Source organism: Scardinius erythrophthalmus (assembly GCF_964197995.2).
Source record: "Scardinius erythrophthalmus genome assembly, chromosome: 9".
In the NCBI taxonomy this organism is placed as follows: Eukaryota; Metazoa; Chordata; class Actinopteri; order Cypriniformes; family Leuciscidae; genus Scardinius; species Scardinius erythrophthalmus.
This window is the reverse complement of record NC_138229.1, coordinates 12,745,630-12,763,356: the sequence shown is the minus strand read 5'-3', so window position 1 is coordinate 12,763,356 and position 17,727 is coordinate 12,745,630. Positions and strand designations below refer to the sequence as shown.

Sequence of the window (17,727 nt, the reverse complement as noted above, 5' to 3'; positions counted from 1 at the left end):
TCCTGGTGTTTTTACTGAAAAACTATTTTAAATCAGTATTTTTGTCTAATGCGAATATCTCTTTTGAACAAAATAAGTTTACTTGAGAAGTCAAACTGTGTTAGATAATGAGAGTTTAATAATATACAGTACTGTTGATTTAATATTTTTTTTCTTAACCTCTTCGACAATTGTTCATACTGCAAAAAATGCTTTTCTTTAGTATTTTTGTCTTGTTTCCAATTCTGAGACAAGTAAAGTTACATAAGATATTGTTTTTTTTTTCAGGAAAAAAAAATTAATTAAGTGAGTTTTTGCTTTAAACAAGCTAAGAAAGAATAATTATTTGCTTATAAATTAGCTTATTATTTGCTTAATTCAAGATGATTTTTCTTACCCCATTGGCAGATAATTTAGCTTGTTTTAAGCAAAAACTCACTTCATTTAGATTTTTTTCCCACCCAGAAAACAAGACATAATATTTTTTGCTTATCTATTAAAAACATCTTGATTAAAGATTTTTTTTAGATATTTGAACAGGAAACAAGACAAAAATACTAAGTAAGAAAAGCATTTTTTTTTTTTTGCAGTGCACAAACAGTGAGCTTAATGCTCGAGGCAAGAGAAAACAATTTGCCGGTGGCAAAAAGTTATATTTTCTGAAAACAAGCCTTGTTATCCTAAGCAATTTTGCTTCTCAAGTACAGTACATTAGTCTTGTTTTAAGGATGTTTAAGTAAAACAAGACAAAAATACTGATTAAGATAATGAATCTTTGCCGCGCTGCCTAACAGAAGAAGAATGTACCTCCCGAAAATGACCCATATACGGAAAATAACAAAACAGAAAATGCATTAGAGATTGGGGCAAAGTCATTAGAATTACAAAAATAACTGTCAACAGCTTGCTAAAGCGCAAGAGGACCAGAGAGAATGAAAGTCACCCGTACAGGGAGATATGCTAATGAGGCAGGGCGTGCTGTGACTCCAACCAGGGGGATTAAAAAGAGAAAGCAGATGAGTTTTATAGACCTGCATGCTGCGGTTCTATGCTGCACTGTCTACCTATAGTGTTTTGTGGAGTATAGAGAGCACCACTGTAGCAATTGTGCATTTATGAATGTATAACCTAATCCTAGCTTCCTTTTGCTTGTCATATATCACCGCGTAGCTTGTGTAAGCTTTTGTGTTGGTACAAAGGACCATGTACATCAGCAATCACCAGTATGAGACATCATGAAGCTGCACTTTCCTTTTTAACGAGTCTAATTCTCTCTGTTACTGAGTGTATTACTCTGAAATTCCACGTCTTGCATAACATGACAGTTGAATGGAAGCTTTTAAAAGAACTAAAGAGGTGTTTCAGCTCTGACTTTTAGCTTGAACATCTGATGTGAAGACAGCTCTGCAGATATTTAGTAGCTAGCACACCACTGTAGCTGACGCTGCAGGATTGTCAATACGCCAGTATGCTAACATTCCATTTCAGAAAGTGTTGGCATTACCCTAGAGGGGTGCGTGAGACTGATTTTGTTTTGACTCCGCTCCTGCGAGTTTCATTCCACACCCACCCGCTTCCAATTTCTTTACTCCGTGTCCATACGTTCCGGACCTATAGTAATTTTCTTCCTACATGCTCTTGCATGGAACTTACCTAAACATTTTTTGGTTATATTTTTCTGCTGGTATCAGAAAGCTGTATATTCTTCTCAATAATGCTATAAAAACAGTATTAGCATATAATAATTTTTATTGAAACACTTTTGCCTTCAAGCACCATAAACACAAAATGGCTCCCTCTCATATTAAAGGGTAAGTTCTGTATTTTACACTTAAAGCCCTGTTTACAGATCGTTTCTGATAAAATAAAACGGTTAAGATTAAAATTTGGACACATGCTGCTGTCCCGAGAATTTTAGGTTTCTTTCGCTTTCCCCAAAACCTCTAGAATGGGTGTATAGGTGCACTGGAACAATACTTCATAAAACGCATTAAACTTTCGTTTACAAAGACCTGAAACTCACCGAGTGGTCAGGGTTGTTCACTGATATGCTCACACAAAAATCGCTGCAAAAGATGCTTTCCAACAGGTGTTTTACCATTCGTTGTAAAACTGTGGATCTATTTTTCCAAACGTCTCACACCCGTACTTTCTTCCGTTGAGGGCTTGAATAATAGACACTCCAGCCCAGTTGGTGGCGATAATGCACCTTTGCCAATTGCAAGCAAACCACTGGCATTTCATTGAATACACAGAAGAAGCAGAAGAAGAAGCGGCGGAGTAATACCGTACCTCACACAGCACATTCAATACAAGTCAATGGAGTTGGACAAAAACTACGATAAAACCTGTTGGAAAGCATCTTTTGCAGTGATTTTTGTGTGAGCATATCAGTGAACACCCCTAACCACTCGGTGAGTTTCAGGTCTTTGTAAACGAAAGTTTAATGCGTTTTATGAAGGATTGTTCTAGTGCACCTATACACCCATTCTAGAGGTTTTGGGGAAAGCGAAAGAAACCTAAAATTCTCGGGACAGCAGCATGTGTCCAAATTTTAATCTTAACCGTTCTATTTCATCAGAAACGATCTGTAAACAGGGCTTTAAGTGTAAAATACCGAACTTGTCCTTTAAATAGCAAATTTGGTAGGTAAACATAGAAGTTGAATGTAAACAATATTCCTGGAAAAATGATGTATTTGAACAACCATCTGTAAACCATATGTTGTTCACTAATGATTTTATCACAAAACACTCTTTTGGAAGGAGTGAGGGCTTGTTTATTGTTAACTAAAACAAAAAATTGTTAATTGAAAAAAAAAAAACTGAAATAAAATGAATAATGTTTAGAAATGTGTTATTAGAAATGTTGCTTTGGCATCAAACTGAAAAAAAAAATAATAAGTTGAAGTTGAAGTACTAAAACTACAAAAACTAAAAAAATTACAAGCACAAAAATGACTAAAACTTAAACTAAAATTAAAATAAAAAACGGCTATATGAAAATAAAAGCTAATTCAAAATATTAATAAATGCTATAATAATACTAAAAATCACTGATGATTACTTCCGTGGACACTCTTGTGCGATTATCATTTTGCGTGAAGAATCACTGAATATTTTTTCTAAGTCAAAACAACTGATTCATTCATATGTGTTTGACTTCCTAACACTGCATAACTGAGTAACTGTTTTTCATATGCATTTCTAAACAAACAACTATTTCTTCCTCTATATTTCTTCTTTTCAAACGCCCAATTTACTAAACTACGGTTCTGCCCGCTCCAGCCGAAACCTGAACAACAAATATAATCATACAACCTGCCACACACACAAACTGGTGGTTTGTGGGGAAAGGGTGGGTTTAACAATATACTGTAGAAACAAAAACGCCTCAGGCGTCACACAAAACCACAAAACAAACTTAAAGTCTTATTTTTTAGCACCCCACAACACTAGCATTCAGGTAGCACTGCTCCGAGCTTGTTAGCTTGATCAGTAGCCTACCTGCAGCCTTCACAGATCCCTAAAGCTTAGAGCTAAGCAAGCGTAGTTTTAATGACAGAGCAAAAACCTGCTCTAGGCTACAGAACCCCTCACAAATAAAATGTGATATAGTAAGAGAGCGTGTGATTCGGTTGTATTTGGGTTCACGTAAGATGTCAGTTCTGAGCATTGATAGCAAGGCTATCCAACAGACAGCTTGAACAAAGCCAATCGATCGGTGTTTGCTGAAGAAGTTCACTTTATTGTCATTCAGCTTGAGGATGTGCCCTGTGGAGATACTGTACTGTTTTTTTTTTTTTTTTAGCTCTTTTCATAGAAGCTTCAGAGACAAGGCAAGCATTTGTTGTTAAATGAACTTTTGCGTAGCCTTGGGGGTTAAAGATCTTGGCTGGTAATCAAAATGTTGTAGGTTGAAACCTCGTAAGGATTGATCAATGGATCGTGCCCTTGAGCAAGACACTTTACTCCAAGTTGCACCACAGGGGACCTTCCATAATAAGCGTATTGTAAATTGCTCTGGATGAAACCATCAGCTTAATGACAAACGAGTAGTAATTAGTAAAATGAGCTATTAATTCTCTTTCAGGCTTTATGACAGGGGTCTTGTCTTTTTCTTAGGGACTGTATAGTGTTGTAAATGTTAAAATGTAGTGGTTAACCTGTCCTGAGGCTATTTGGATGTATTCATCTTCCTGTCCGGCTGAGCTTCTACATGAACGCTTACTGTAAGAAAGGCTTCTCAGAGAGTGTAGTGAAATAAACAGAATGAAGGCACTTTAATCTGTTTAAGGAGTTTATGTTCTGTTTAGAGGTTGTGTCAAGTATTTTAGAAGATACATGTGTGAGAGAGACTGTAGTCATTCATAGTTAATTAGGTGTGTCATTTTAACATGTTAATTGAGTGAGAATAAATATAAAAAATAAAATAAAATAATGTAATTAAAAATGCCCCCTTACCTTGAAAATTTCTAAAACAATTAAATTTGAAGTACCATCTTCATGTTTTTGCAATGTTAACCACACATACAGAGAATGTTCAAAAGTTTAAAGACACTTGTACCTAAAAAGCATATTAAACTAGCCTAAAATGGTTTGCTGGTTTAACTGGTCTTCAACTTACATGGTCAGAATGGTCTGTAGGATCGTTTTAGAGGGGTTTTGGACATTTTCCAGCTGGTCAGGCTGGGATTTCAGATAGATTTGCAGATTACCAGCTTTGCAAGGTTGGAAGACCATCTTAAACCAGTCTAGTTTAGTTGTTTTCTTCTTTTTGCCTATTCCAACACATTCTCAAATTCATAACTACGTTTTTGTTTCTAAAAAAAATTGCATGTTTCAGTATGAATTACATCTAAGAAAGGAATATGAAATTGCCACCTCGTAAAATAGTTACATTTTCTCATGATATCAGGTTGTCTATTCAATGGCTTCATCTACCGCAGATAAAGTCTTTGAATTGTCTTCATTGGGTGGGTGTTTCTCAGCAAATATTGATATACCAATAATTGCACTGTATTTGATTAACCATAAATAATTCAGTTAAAATGTAATCAGTTAACATCATCTTGACATATTTGCCTTTTTGTTAACTTTGTGTAAGCAGATAGTGAATCCACACTAACACACGCATACATAGAGCTTTTGCTGAGTGGAGAGAGGCAAAGATTGCAGACCATTCGGTAAAATGTCAGGCGCTGTTCTGAAGGGATCAGATAGCTTTTTGATGTCAAGAGCCACTGAGGCAGAAGAAGAAGAAAGACTCTTGATGGGCATCAGGTGTAATTTCAGCAAATGTTTCTGTACTTTCTGGCTCACCAGCAAATCCTTTCTGGCAACTCTCTGTCTGTGAAACACTGGCATACATGAGTCGCTAAAACCATTGACTGAGCAGAAGTTATCATCATAAGATGTAACTAGACAGTTTGAAAGTCCATTTTCCAGCGTATAATGCAGCATAAAAATAAAATCGTAACTCCTCGCAATTGATCTCAGTCGACTCTATTAGAATCTTTAAACCATAAGACAAACACAGAGGCAAATGGAAACTTGTTTTGTGATCAGTAAATAAAACAGTTACTCGCCAGTTTACTGGAACTGCAATATAATACATTTGGAAAATCTCAATGTAAATGACACAAATGATTGCTAAAAACTGCAAGCTGTTGTGGCTCACACATCTTCTAACAGCTTTTTTCATAACTGTTTACCTTTTGAGATTTAAACGGATATGAACTTTGAATCTTTTATTTTATGCTAATAAGAAAGTGGTTAATTTAGGCTTTTTGGGGGGCCATTGTGAGGGTTTTGAGATTAATGGAAGTGGGCTGGGGCTTGTTACATGACAACACTTTTATAATAAAAATAATGCAAAATACCTGGCATTGACAAAAGGTTAATTTTAGACTGCGAACTCGTCAAATACCAAAAGGTCTCTTATCTTATATCTTGCTCTGTTTGCTAACCCCATTGCATCTCTTGTTGCTGTGTATGAATTATTAAAGGCTCAGTAATGTGTGTGAATACTGATTATGTTATTAATGAGGTGCTTATGACAGTGGGGTCAGAGTGAGGGCATGTTTATCATTTTCCCACTGTACTTTTAGCGCCATCAGCCATAATCAGATTACGGATGGCGAGATTTCTCCAGTTGGCTTGTGGTGTGGGAGGCAGATTGATTGTCTCTTATAGGCTGTTTTGTAACAGAGGGCTCAGAGATTGTTTATCTGTCTCACTCTTGTCCCGTTTCATCTGCCGATTGCTGAGTTTTCATTTCCTCTCCTCCGCTCGCCCCGACGGAAACGCTCATAGCGTGCCGAGGCCCTGTGCGGTTTTAAGCCCCTTTTTGTCTTTTGTGTTAAAATGATCCTTTTATATTAATCCTCCAGACGGGAACCACCCTGAATTGGACTTATCCTTGGCACTTATCGGAACGTGAAAACCATCTAGATTATGCTCCCTCTGTCCATTTCTGTCGACGATCGTGTTGTTTTTTTCACCCCTTCCAGCATGTTTCTCGAGTGTCCCGTGAGAGCCGACATTTTAAAAAACACCGGCCCCCCGCAGACACCCCGCACTGGCGTAGTCAGCATACTGATCAGCGGTTTGACAATTTCACCTCAGGTAAAATACAAATGGAGGAGGATGGATTTTATCCATTTAGATGTAGATACGTCCTCCTTTTGCAAATAGAATGTCTCATGCATTATCCCTCAGCGCTTTGGCAGATTTCCCCCGTTGCTCTCAGATCTCTTGTTTCACACTCAAGCTTTTGTGAGGGAGGAAAGACCGACTCTCTCAAAGTCATTTTTGTACTTTTGTGCCGCTGAAGGTCTCGCAGCAGGGAGCACCTGCAGCCGCCATACACTATATTTGTAGGAGGAGCTGTTTTTTTCTCTTCAGTGGCAATAAAGAGGCTTTTTCTTTACTTTTTTTCCCCCTTTTGGTCCAGAAGGTTCTTCCCTGGAGCACTACAGCAGGAGAGGTAAAAAAACAAAAAAAACAAAACAAAGCGAGCTTTATTTATTTCCCCTGCCATGTGTGGGATAATGTTTCCTAGAGTTAGAGTGCGCTGTGTATTTTTGATCTGAAATCTACTGCGGATTGTGCATTATGAAGAGTTAGTGTTATTTTCAAGAACACCATACGCAGCCTTGTTGCCTACATACTAACTGAAATACAACTTCATAAGTGACTGATTTTGAGAGCTTTAATGTAGGTAGGTTGCAACTGTGCATCATACAAATAGCACTCTGCAATTCCGTTATAAACGTACATGGACCCTTTTCACATTTCCGGGTTTCTTCAAAGCGGAAGTTGTCATAGTTTAGTTGGGTAAACTTCTAGCGGTGAAAGAGATTCTACATTAAATATATATTTTCGTGTTCGCATTTGCTCAAATTAGGGTTAGGGTAAAAGGGTTAGGGTTGAGCTTTCTGCTCAAATAGCAAAAGAAAAACAATAGTGTTTTCACAACTTTCAAAATGAGGAAAAAATAGAGAGAGATTGATAACAGCAGTCAAAAGAGAGAAATATGTCAATTTTACCACCACCGCTGCTGTAGAACCACCCTCACAGCAGCGTTAACTAGATTTTTGTCATTTGATGCAAAGGTAATGTAATACAAAGTACAGGCCCGGTTTCACAGACATGTGAAATAAGGACGCTTAAGTAGCTTTTATAAAAAAATATTTTCGTGCCTTTTTCGAAAAATAAAAATTACATGTGTGTGTCGTTAGACAAAACAATGGCACTGACATATTTTAAGAAATCTCAGTGCAAGTTTCTTTCAGTTAAAACAGCTTAGACATGCATTTTAGTCTGGGACTAGACTTAAGCCTTGTTTGTAAAACCAGGGGTTAGTGTTATACATGTACATACATAAAAAAAAAAAAAAGGAAAATCATAAAAAACCTGTGAAGTGGAGCAGGACAACGTCCCACCAATCCTTGTTTCAGACTCTCATCCACAGACGGCTTGTTTTGGGCGTGAGAAGGGGTGTTTTTACTGATTGATAAATATAAGCAGCACGGCTCAACAGTTCATGTGCTCGTCGTTTCCTAATTAGGACCCGAATTAGATAAATATTATGTCTGCTCTTTAAAACAAAAAAAATAAGCAATGTAGGAAAACTGATAGTATGCGCAACCAGCGGGAAACTCTGTATATTTGTGCAGTGTGCGCATGTCAAAAAGTAAATTCCTATTTAAATCTTGTGACATAAATGCACACATCATCCCAAACTCTTTATGTAGCGTTCATGTAAACTCTATGTTCGGATTCATCAATCACAATGAATTCATTCAACGTAGTGTATCCCTATTTCTTTTTTTTTTTTTTTGTAGTCATCTTGGGTTTGTTTTTTCTGAACTTCTCATATTACATACTGGGATTTGGGAAATATACATGTTGCTGTGATGTTTGGTCAAAACAAGTTTTTTTTTTTTTTTTGAAAGAAGTGTAATTAAAGGGATAGTTCAAGGGATAGACAAAATGAAATTTTGTCATCATTTATGCACCCTCAAGTTGTTCCAGACCTGTATGAGTTTCTTTCTTCTGTTGAACACAAAATAAGATATTTTGAAGAATGTTGGTGACCAGACAGTTGATGCACCCCATTGACTTCCATAGTATGAAAAAAAATAATAAAATACTTTGGAAAAGTCAATGGGTGCCGTCAACTGTTTGGATACCAACATTCTTTAAAATATCTTCTTTTGTGTCCAATATAAGAAAGAAACTCATACAGGTTTGGAACAACATGAGGGTGAGTAAGTAACTACAACATTTTTATTTTTGGGTGAACTAACCCTTTAATTTGCCTGCTTTTTTAACAGCCCTCATTTTGAGAGCGTGGGTATTTCTTACATGCCCAAATAATGTTTTGGAACGGAGCGTATATGTTGCACAGTGTCCGACTGAATGTGTTTCTGGCTTTCTGGTTGAGAACAGTGTTTTTTGGGTAGGTGTTATGTGTGTGAGTGAGAAATAAATAGCGAGCAAGGAGTACGGATGAGAATCGTAATTAAAATTTTCAGTCTCGTTAAGTTGGTGACAGCCTTCACTGCACCACGGGTTCCAGCGATCGATGAAAAAGATCTGCCTCCAATACTAACGAACCAAGGGATTCCGAAGCCCTGGGGAAAAGAAACATTTATTAAAACTATTTATGGCCCCAATTAATCAGTTCAGTGAGATACTCTGATAGTCCAGGGGGCGTATGGATGCATGTCGCATGAAGTGAAAGTAAAGCCTCAAAGTGATCGGATGCTGTCACGTTCTGCTGTTCACACTCACACACACTCCAGCTTGAAGAGTGAGTGCTCCCGACACCTTCAGCCATACACTTTTGCCCTGCATTGATTTTAGCATCAGAGACCACATAGTGACGGGGACATTATGCTCAGTCTGTCTCCCTTGCATATGCTGTTCATGTCGAGCAAGAGTACACTCCCACCGCAGATGTGACAGTGTCCATACGCTGGTTTACTCTACGCTCTCAGCATGTTGCCCTGGTGCCCAATCTGCCCATGACAATAACGAATCCAACCACCTGCATTTTACGCCCTTTGTGTGGGCAAGAGCCATGAGCAATTATTGAACGGGAATAAGCATGGCACCATTTCACGTCCCCACCACTTTATGAAATAGCTTGCAACAGGGATGTTTAATACAATGGAAGCATGGTTGTTGCAAGGATAGTAGCAATTTTGCCTTTTACACACAACTACATGCTTATGTATTGCTTCACTATAGCTTTTCTATATTTTATTTTATCATATTATATTAAATCATATTTATTATAGTTTATCCGTAGCAGCAAAAAAAAAAAAAAATACTACTTAAAGCTTGACTGGCTTTAATGGAAATTTCTATTATGGAATTTACATACAGGTCATGCGGCAAAGCGGCATGATGAATCGCATACATTTCTTTTCATGCTACTTTCTTAATAATTAACTACACTGGTGGTTAAATGAACAGCACTAAAATAAATGTTAATGTGTCAGATATACAGTATATTGTAAATGGTTTATTAAAACAAAAAACAAATTTAGGGCAAATCAGAACCCAAACCCAAAGCGAAAATGTTTCTATGGTTTTCATATAAATATATCACAAGTTTAAATTAAGCACTTGAATTGGTCGACAAGAAGGATCGCTTTGTCAAATCGTGTGAATTCAGTTTTATGTTGAATAGGCTACCACTCAGCATGCAGTGGAAATTGTTGTTTAAATCATTTTTTTTTAATTGAACATATATTCTATTTTAAATTATTTTAGCATAATCTTATTAATATTCATGAGCTGTCTCCATGACCATTCAGGTGCCATCATCTCATCCACTTTCCATACAAAATTCTGCCCATGGGCATGAGAGTGATTAACATTTAGCAGAGGTATTAGTTTGCTGAGTTTGCTTACTTTACTGCTTAATTCTTCTTCATTCTTCAAGTTGGCAACAGCTTTATTGATTTCTGCCCTAGAAAGGGCTCTTCGTAGCTTTTTGTAGCCTTAAGAAATTCTTCTTTCTTTTGGTCACTTGGCTCCATATGTGGAGTGTAGGCAGAGCGGCATCAAAACACCTAATGAAAAAACAAATATCCAGAAATATTGTAATAGATAACCTTTTTTTTCTGCTGAAGTAAGACGTGTTACTTGTACGAGAACTATTCAGGCTAACTCAGGGCAGAATTTTGGAACACAAATGGGAGCCTTTTTTTCCACAAAGTCCAGATTTGCACGTATACTGTAGATCGGGTGAGTAAATAGGCTGAGCAAAATAAGCAAAGACAATTTGAGCTACTTATGATTCTCTATGTGCATATTTTGGGGATTGGATTAAGATACATCGATTTTAAATGTATTCAGCATGGTTACTTGTCATTTTGCAGACGTTTTATTTAAAGAAACACTGTAATTGGAGGGACAGTCTGCCTCGAGCAGAGGCACTTAAACAAGCTGGTGTTAAGAGCCTTAGTCAGGGGCAGAGCGAGGTTAAGTGTCTCACTCAGGAGCACAACAGTGCTAGAGCAAGAGTGCTGCCACAGAACCTGTCCAGTGGGACACACCTTCCTGGAAATAAACCAGCGACCTTTGTGTTAGCAGCCTGGATCTTTTTAGATCTTTCTAGACTGCAACTTTTCCCCCTACCTGTGATTAAATTAGAGTAGGTAATTTGTCTGATGTCTGGAGCTAACTAGAATATGACCTAATGATCTAGGTTTTTTTTTTTTTTTTTTACCATTGACTTTCCAAACTGTACAAATTAGGGATGTCCCGATCCGATCCGATCCACGGCATCGGTATCGTGCCGATACTGGCCCAAAACGCTAGATCGGATATCGGAGGGGAGAAAAAAAATTATCCCCTATGATCCGATACCCATTAGGGGTGGAACGGTACGTATTCGTACTGAACGTACGTTCGGTGCATGGATTTACACAGAGAATACACGGTATAAAAATAAATAAATCTCGCGTGCACATTAATTAATGTAATACGAAACTAACGTTACTGTTAGATACGCGCATATGCGGGTTCTTTAGGGACACCTAATCTGTAGCTCGCCTTAGCTCTGAACGCGCGTCTATATCGCTTCAAACGCTCACTTTATCATTATACGCGCGCGGCGCGTCCTATTCGCTTTGGACGCGCGAATGGATTCAAACTGTTCAAGCATCGAACTAGACGCGATAGACGCAAATTTGACGCTCTATTCGCGTTTTGGTGTGAACGCAGCAAAATGAACAGGCTGCGATGTCAAGATTGCAATGCTGGTGTGTGTGTGTGTGTGTGTGTGTGTGTGTGTCAGAGAGAGAGGCACGGGCGCGATCGAACAGTGGAAACAAAAAAACATACTCCGTCATTTTCATACAGGACATCATTAAAACTGGAAAAAGTGTTTAGCCTACTTATATTTGTGTAAAACCCAACATTGTGCTTTTGTCAAACTGTAAACTCTTGTCAAACTGTAACTGTCACCCAACCAAAATCACACACACACACACACACACACACACACACACACACACACACACACACACACACACACACACACACACACACACACACACACACACACACACACACACACACACACACACACACACACGCACACGCTGTTTAAAAGCAAAAATGATCTCATCTTTTTGGACATCATTGCATTGGTTTTCATTTCTTGTCCTAAAACAGAGCACTAATCTGTTTATTTTTAAGTTACACATTCTACATTGAATAAAAAAGAAAATCAAATGTGTTTTTAAAAGTAGTATTATTTTATACAGAAATAAATTTTTTATAATTCAGATGAGAATAAAGTTAAAGTTAATTAAAATTTAAAGGAAACAAATATATTGATCTGAAATATAGCGAATTAATTTTAAATTCATTCAGGTTACCAAACATATCTCAAGGTCTTTTGAATAAAGGCTGGCAGTCTTTAATTATCAACTGTTGTTGTGGACTATATACTGGAGAAGTATTTGTTCTCCATTTGAGTGAGATGTTTTTAAGTGGCTAATTGAGGAAAGTGCTTCCATTATATTTTATTATTAGTAGTATTAGTTCAAGAATAAAATAAAAATATCGGATTGATATCGGTATCGGCAAATAGCCAAAGCTGCGGCATCGGTATCGGTATCGGAAGTGAAAAAGTGGTATCGGGACATCCCTAGTACAAATGCACAGGTAGCTATATATGCATAAATCCACAATTATTTGCATACCTTGGGTCTTTAATGACCCGGGACCTCATTCACTAGCCTCCTCATTCATTTTTTTAAAGTTAGACATCAACCAATTCATTATAAACAATATATAAAATAATAATAATAAAAAATTATAAAATAATGCCTAGTTGTTTTCCCATTCATTTTTGTAAAAATGTAATAGGGTCGCTAACGACCCGAGGTGTGTATCAGTGTAAGTATATTTTTTTCTGCACAACAATAATTGAATCTTTGAAGACTGAATAAGTGCAATTCACCTTTATTCCACAAGGTGGAAATATGATACACAATGATGAAGTGACGTTTCACTCATAGTTACTGCAGACAGAAAACAAAAGAATAGGAAGTATCATTATCAGCGAATCTTGAAATGGCTCAGTTATTTACAGCAGAGCAAGTAACGCAATCAAATATTAGTGTCACTGTCACTTTATGGTGGATCTGGTGAAGAGCTGTCAGCGATGAAAATATTTTCAATTGATAGTTTTGAGAATATATTTGAGATCGCGAATATGTGCCAGATGCTGAATGTACTGGGAAATGAGCTCTGATGTGGACAGAGATGATGGTATAAAACATCTGCTCAAACTGAACCCTTCCAAGCTCCAAAAGGTAACAAAATATGCTTTATTTCACTCTTCTGTTATTGTTACTCTAATATCAGGAGTAATATCAATTTTATATTATCATGACAGGTAGAGATCCATCCGTGTTAGACACGAATATGTAATAATGATTGGCGAAACATTCATGCATTTCATGCCCTTTTTTTCAGCGGCAAAGAAAAGTTGCTTTCTTTGGAAAACAAGAAAGATAATATATACAAATAATTAGTGAAACACATCTCTGGATAAATTATCCTTTTTTTTCTTCTTTTTTTTTTTACTATACCTTTAAATGTTCAAATAATACACAGTTTAATGATTTTATTTGAAATACTCCCTGTTCTCGTTCTTTATTTTATACAGTGCAAAATAAATGCATTTAATTCTATGTTTAAAGGCAGTTTGATTTCATAAAATGTAACATCTGTACTGTAAAAAAAAAAAAAATAAATATATATATATATATATATATATAAAGAAACAGCTGTTGTGTCTTATGAAAAATGACACACCAGACTTTTATTGCATTCAATGTACTTACATTATTTACCAACATCACTTCAAATATTCTTAGGCATATTCTACAGTCTGTTGCCTAGAAAGTTGTCTCTACTGTCCATATCCAAATCTGTGCCCAAGCTGTGACCATCTAGCCATCAATAATAAGTCAGCCAGTGTGAAAAAAGTTCCTATCTAATGAATCTAATCTAAAGAAACTGTCACTGCTGGCAAGAATGTTTCACTGCCTCTGCAATTTTTGCCTCACCATTGTTTTCAAGCTTGTTAAATTCAGAGCACAACAATCTATCAGCAGTTTCCTATCAACTCTATCTGCATGAATGATTTTTTTGGCACGTATTCATCTGTTGTTCAAGTAAAAACAAATCCATTTTTGTATGAACCTTAACTGCCATATACCCTGCAAACAGCTGTTTAGTTTGTTCATTGTATAAATCTGCTGCTGGGCAGACTTGGATCCCGTTGTAGCATGTTTTCATTTGTATAATCTATAAGAATCACCGGTAAGACTCTCAGCTTCAGTTTGATTTCGTTTAGGAATCAGTGCAGGTGCCAGACAGCCGTCAATCCCAATGTCAATGCGGAGATTGGCTGATTGATCGAAGCGAGTCAAAGCGCAGAAGGTGAGAGAGGTTAAAGAACAATCATGATTGACGTGAAGGTAGCCGAAGAAAAGGAGAGAGAAGCAGAGAATAACATATTAAAACAATGCCAATAAATGGAAAGAGAGAGGCAGAGAGAGACAGGTGGTGAGTGGGAGGAGGTGACGAAAGAGAAAATATAACATGAATAGAAAAGCTTTTAGGAGATGGGAGGAATATTTGTTAAGGAATGAAGGCTTGTGTGAATAATCAGGAGGGAGCGGGAACCAGGAATTTTGGGGATCCTGTGAGGATACGCAGGACTGTTATACTTCAGTGGGCATGTTGACAAGACCAAGAGCGCCGCTACTTTACTTGCATGTCATAGCATTTACAGCGGACATGCATAACATTCAACGCATTACTCCGCAATTATGTGAATCACAGCTGGGCTTCTTACACTTGGTTAATGTAATCCTTGATTATTTTATTCATGATTCACACTGTTCATACTTTCAGGGTTGCCAGGTCTGCACAACAAAACCTGCCCAATTGCTAATCCAAACTAGCTTAATCACAGCCAAAACTAGCATAATTGGGTTCCGGGGGTGGGGTGTCGCTTCAACCCACGGACTACAATAACAGCCCGTGGCAATAGTGTAAAAGTAGCTCAATTCCATGGAAAAAACGTGGACTTGGCAACACTGCATACTTTATTCATGGTTATTAATTCATAGATTTCACACTGTGCGTTTGTTAATGCTGGGTTAAAGTTCTTATTTGCATATGCATGAGGTCATTAACATTGATTGGCAGGACATGACCTGTATTAATAACTGCTTGTCTATTTTTAGGAATGTCATCGTGTCTCTGCTCTGGTTGTCTTGTGTCTTCTAATACATTCCTCAAAATAATAGTGTGTCTTTATCTATCCAGTTAAAGTTGTGATAAAACAGAAGTAGCGACAGAACTTTTCTTCTGAATTGTATAGTACAAAAGATCAAGTTATGACATTTTGATTAAAAATTATGAGGTCAAGAAGAAAATTAAACGAATGCATGAATGAATCATTCCCAATAAGAGCAATAACATGCATTTAAAAAATAGATTGGGTGGATTTTTATTTTATGCCGACTTGAACACATTTGTCGTAACTGTTTCCCTTAGATATGGGGGCATGGATATTTTCTGCAACTGTATGAAGCACATTAATATTTAAAGAGGCAAGTGCTGAGGCTGGTTATGAATGGTTGTCTGTTGCTAAACAACTCCCCATGGCATTCTAGCATTACATTGTATGCATTTAGTGCAATATTTTGGGGTTATACTTGCAAAATCTGTGCTAAATCCCTTTTAAAAATCACAAGTGAAATGTTGAAACTTTAACCCAGGGTTAAAACTGGCCTTTACCTGGTGTTTAAAAAGAAATTAACCCAGGGTTAAGTGTAGTTTAGAAGCCCTAGTGCATTCCTCCGCAGGTAAATCTGTAATACTTTCTGTTTGCTCTCTTTGCTTTTTTTGGGCTATAAGAATGGCTAAAATCACCATTTTTGGTCTGAATGGATGGCTTTATGCACTTTCCAGGACTGTAATCACAACACACTGTTCTTGGGTGAAAGTAGTTCTGTAGTTATAGTCCACAGTTCTTTGTTATGCAATTATATATCCTGCAGGGAGGGCCTCTCTTTGCACATACACAACCCACCATGCAATGTTATGCAGTTTTACCATTACCATCATTCAACTTACTGTTCATTACTCTTCATAAACACAACTCACACTGCAGTGCCTCATTGTTCATGTCTATACAAATCAGACAGCCCCATTCAACATCAAACTTAAACTGTAAAATTGCACAGTTCCTAATGTATTGTGGTAGAAACCGCTTCGTTTCCAGGTAATTGCAAAAATCAACCTGTGAAATGATGCATCACCGACTGCACGCTTGAATGCTTGAGAAGACTGTCATTCATTTCACCAAAAATATACTCAAATGTTTGGTGTGATTTTTTTTTTTTTTTTTTTTTTTTTTTTTGGTGTTAAACTGCATTCTCTGAAGGAAAATGGATGACCTCAGTAAGGACATGCTTGAATAGATTTTTATCAAAACCAATTTTAATGGATATTTGTCTTGTTTGCTCAAAAAACAAACAAACACTTGAATTAGAAGGTCTTGAAGTGTTGACAATAAGGGAAGGCTCAAAATGAGGTGCTGAATTTTAAAAATCCCTTCAGTTGATTGCATTAAAATGCACATAGGCACCCAAAAATTATATAAAATAAATATCTGGTTCTCAACCTTTTTAACTCCAAGGCCCCTGATTGTCAAAGACAATATTTGAAGTCTCCCTAAGATATTTCTGGTCCTTCTACCCCCAGTTTCAGAGACAAGGCTGCATGATCCCAGACTAAAATGTATGTTTGAGCTGTTTTAACTCAAATCAGCTTGCACTGACATATTGTTTTGTCTCAAAATGCACAGTGTTTTTTTTTTTTTTTCTAAGGCATGTTTATAAAAGTGTAACGCAGTTCGTTGTTATGGGAAGAAGGAGGCGGGAACCAGCGAACATTTAAAAACTTTAATTAACAAACAAATACAAAAAGAAAGTAAAGACGGCAGCCCCTCGCGGCCGACTGTCGCGCACACACATAATAAAACATAAACAAAACAACGTAAAGTCCAGGCCCGTCCTCTCTCGTCCTTCACTGTCGTCGCTCCTCCTTTTATGCTTCCGTTCCTCCGTGAGAGATACGAGACCAGTGCGTCGCACAGGTGTCACTCATTATTAATCACGCCATTCTTTCACGGCCCTCTGCCTCGTCCTGCTCGCCACAAGAAGCTATTTAAATATCCTAATTGAACTAAGGCCAAATCCTGGCTTAATCTAAGCCCTGTTTGTAAAACCAGGCCTTACTGTAACAAAAATAGCTAATTTTAAACCTTTTTTATTTAAAGAAAGTGGGAGTGGCAGTATATTAAGATAAAATAATCAAATTCTAGAAGTTTCAATAACTGAATAATTTTCAGGGTTTACACTTTTTACTACACTTTTTATGACTTTTCTAGTCATTTGTGATTACATAGTTTTACTCACAAATAGCCATTTCTATCCCCAAAGAGCTTGACATAACTAGAAAAATTTGTCCATTGGAACATTTTCCATAACTTTAAGATTAATAAGATTAAGATTCCTTTTATTGTCATTGCATGGTACTGTACACAATAGGGGTGTCGCAATATAACGGTACTGGCGATAACCGTAAGAGAGCGTGGGAGAGCAGTCTTGATGTAATTGAGGACCAGTCTTTC

The 17,727-nt window shown here is 37.1% G+C and overlaps 1 protein-coding gene across 1 annotated transcript in view; it reads left to right on the top strand.

The window, feature by feature from the left end:
- cdh24b (cadherin 24, type 2b) overlaps nucleotides 1–17,727 on the top strand; it is a gene marked incomplete at its 3' end in the record, with an annotated part of 140,746 nt that overhangs the window by 42,822 nt on the left and 80,197 nt on the right. The gene's annotated exons all lie outside the window — the stretch shown is intronic.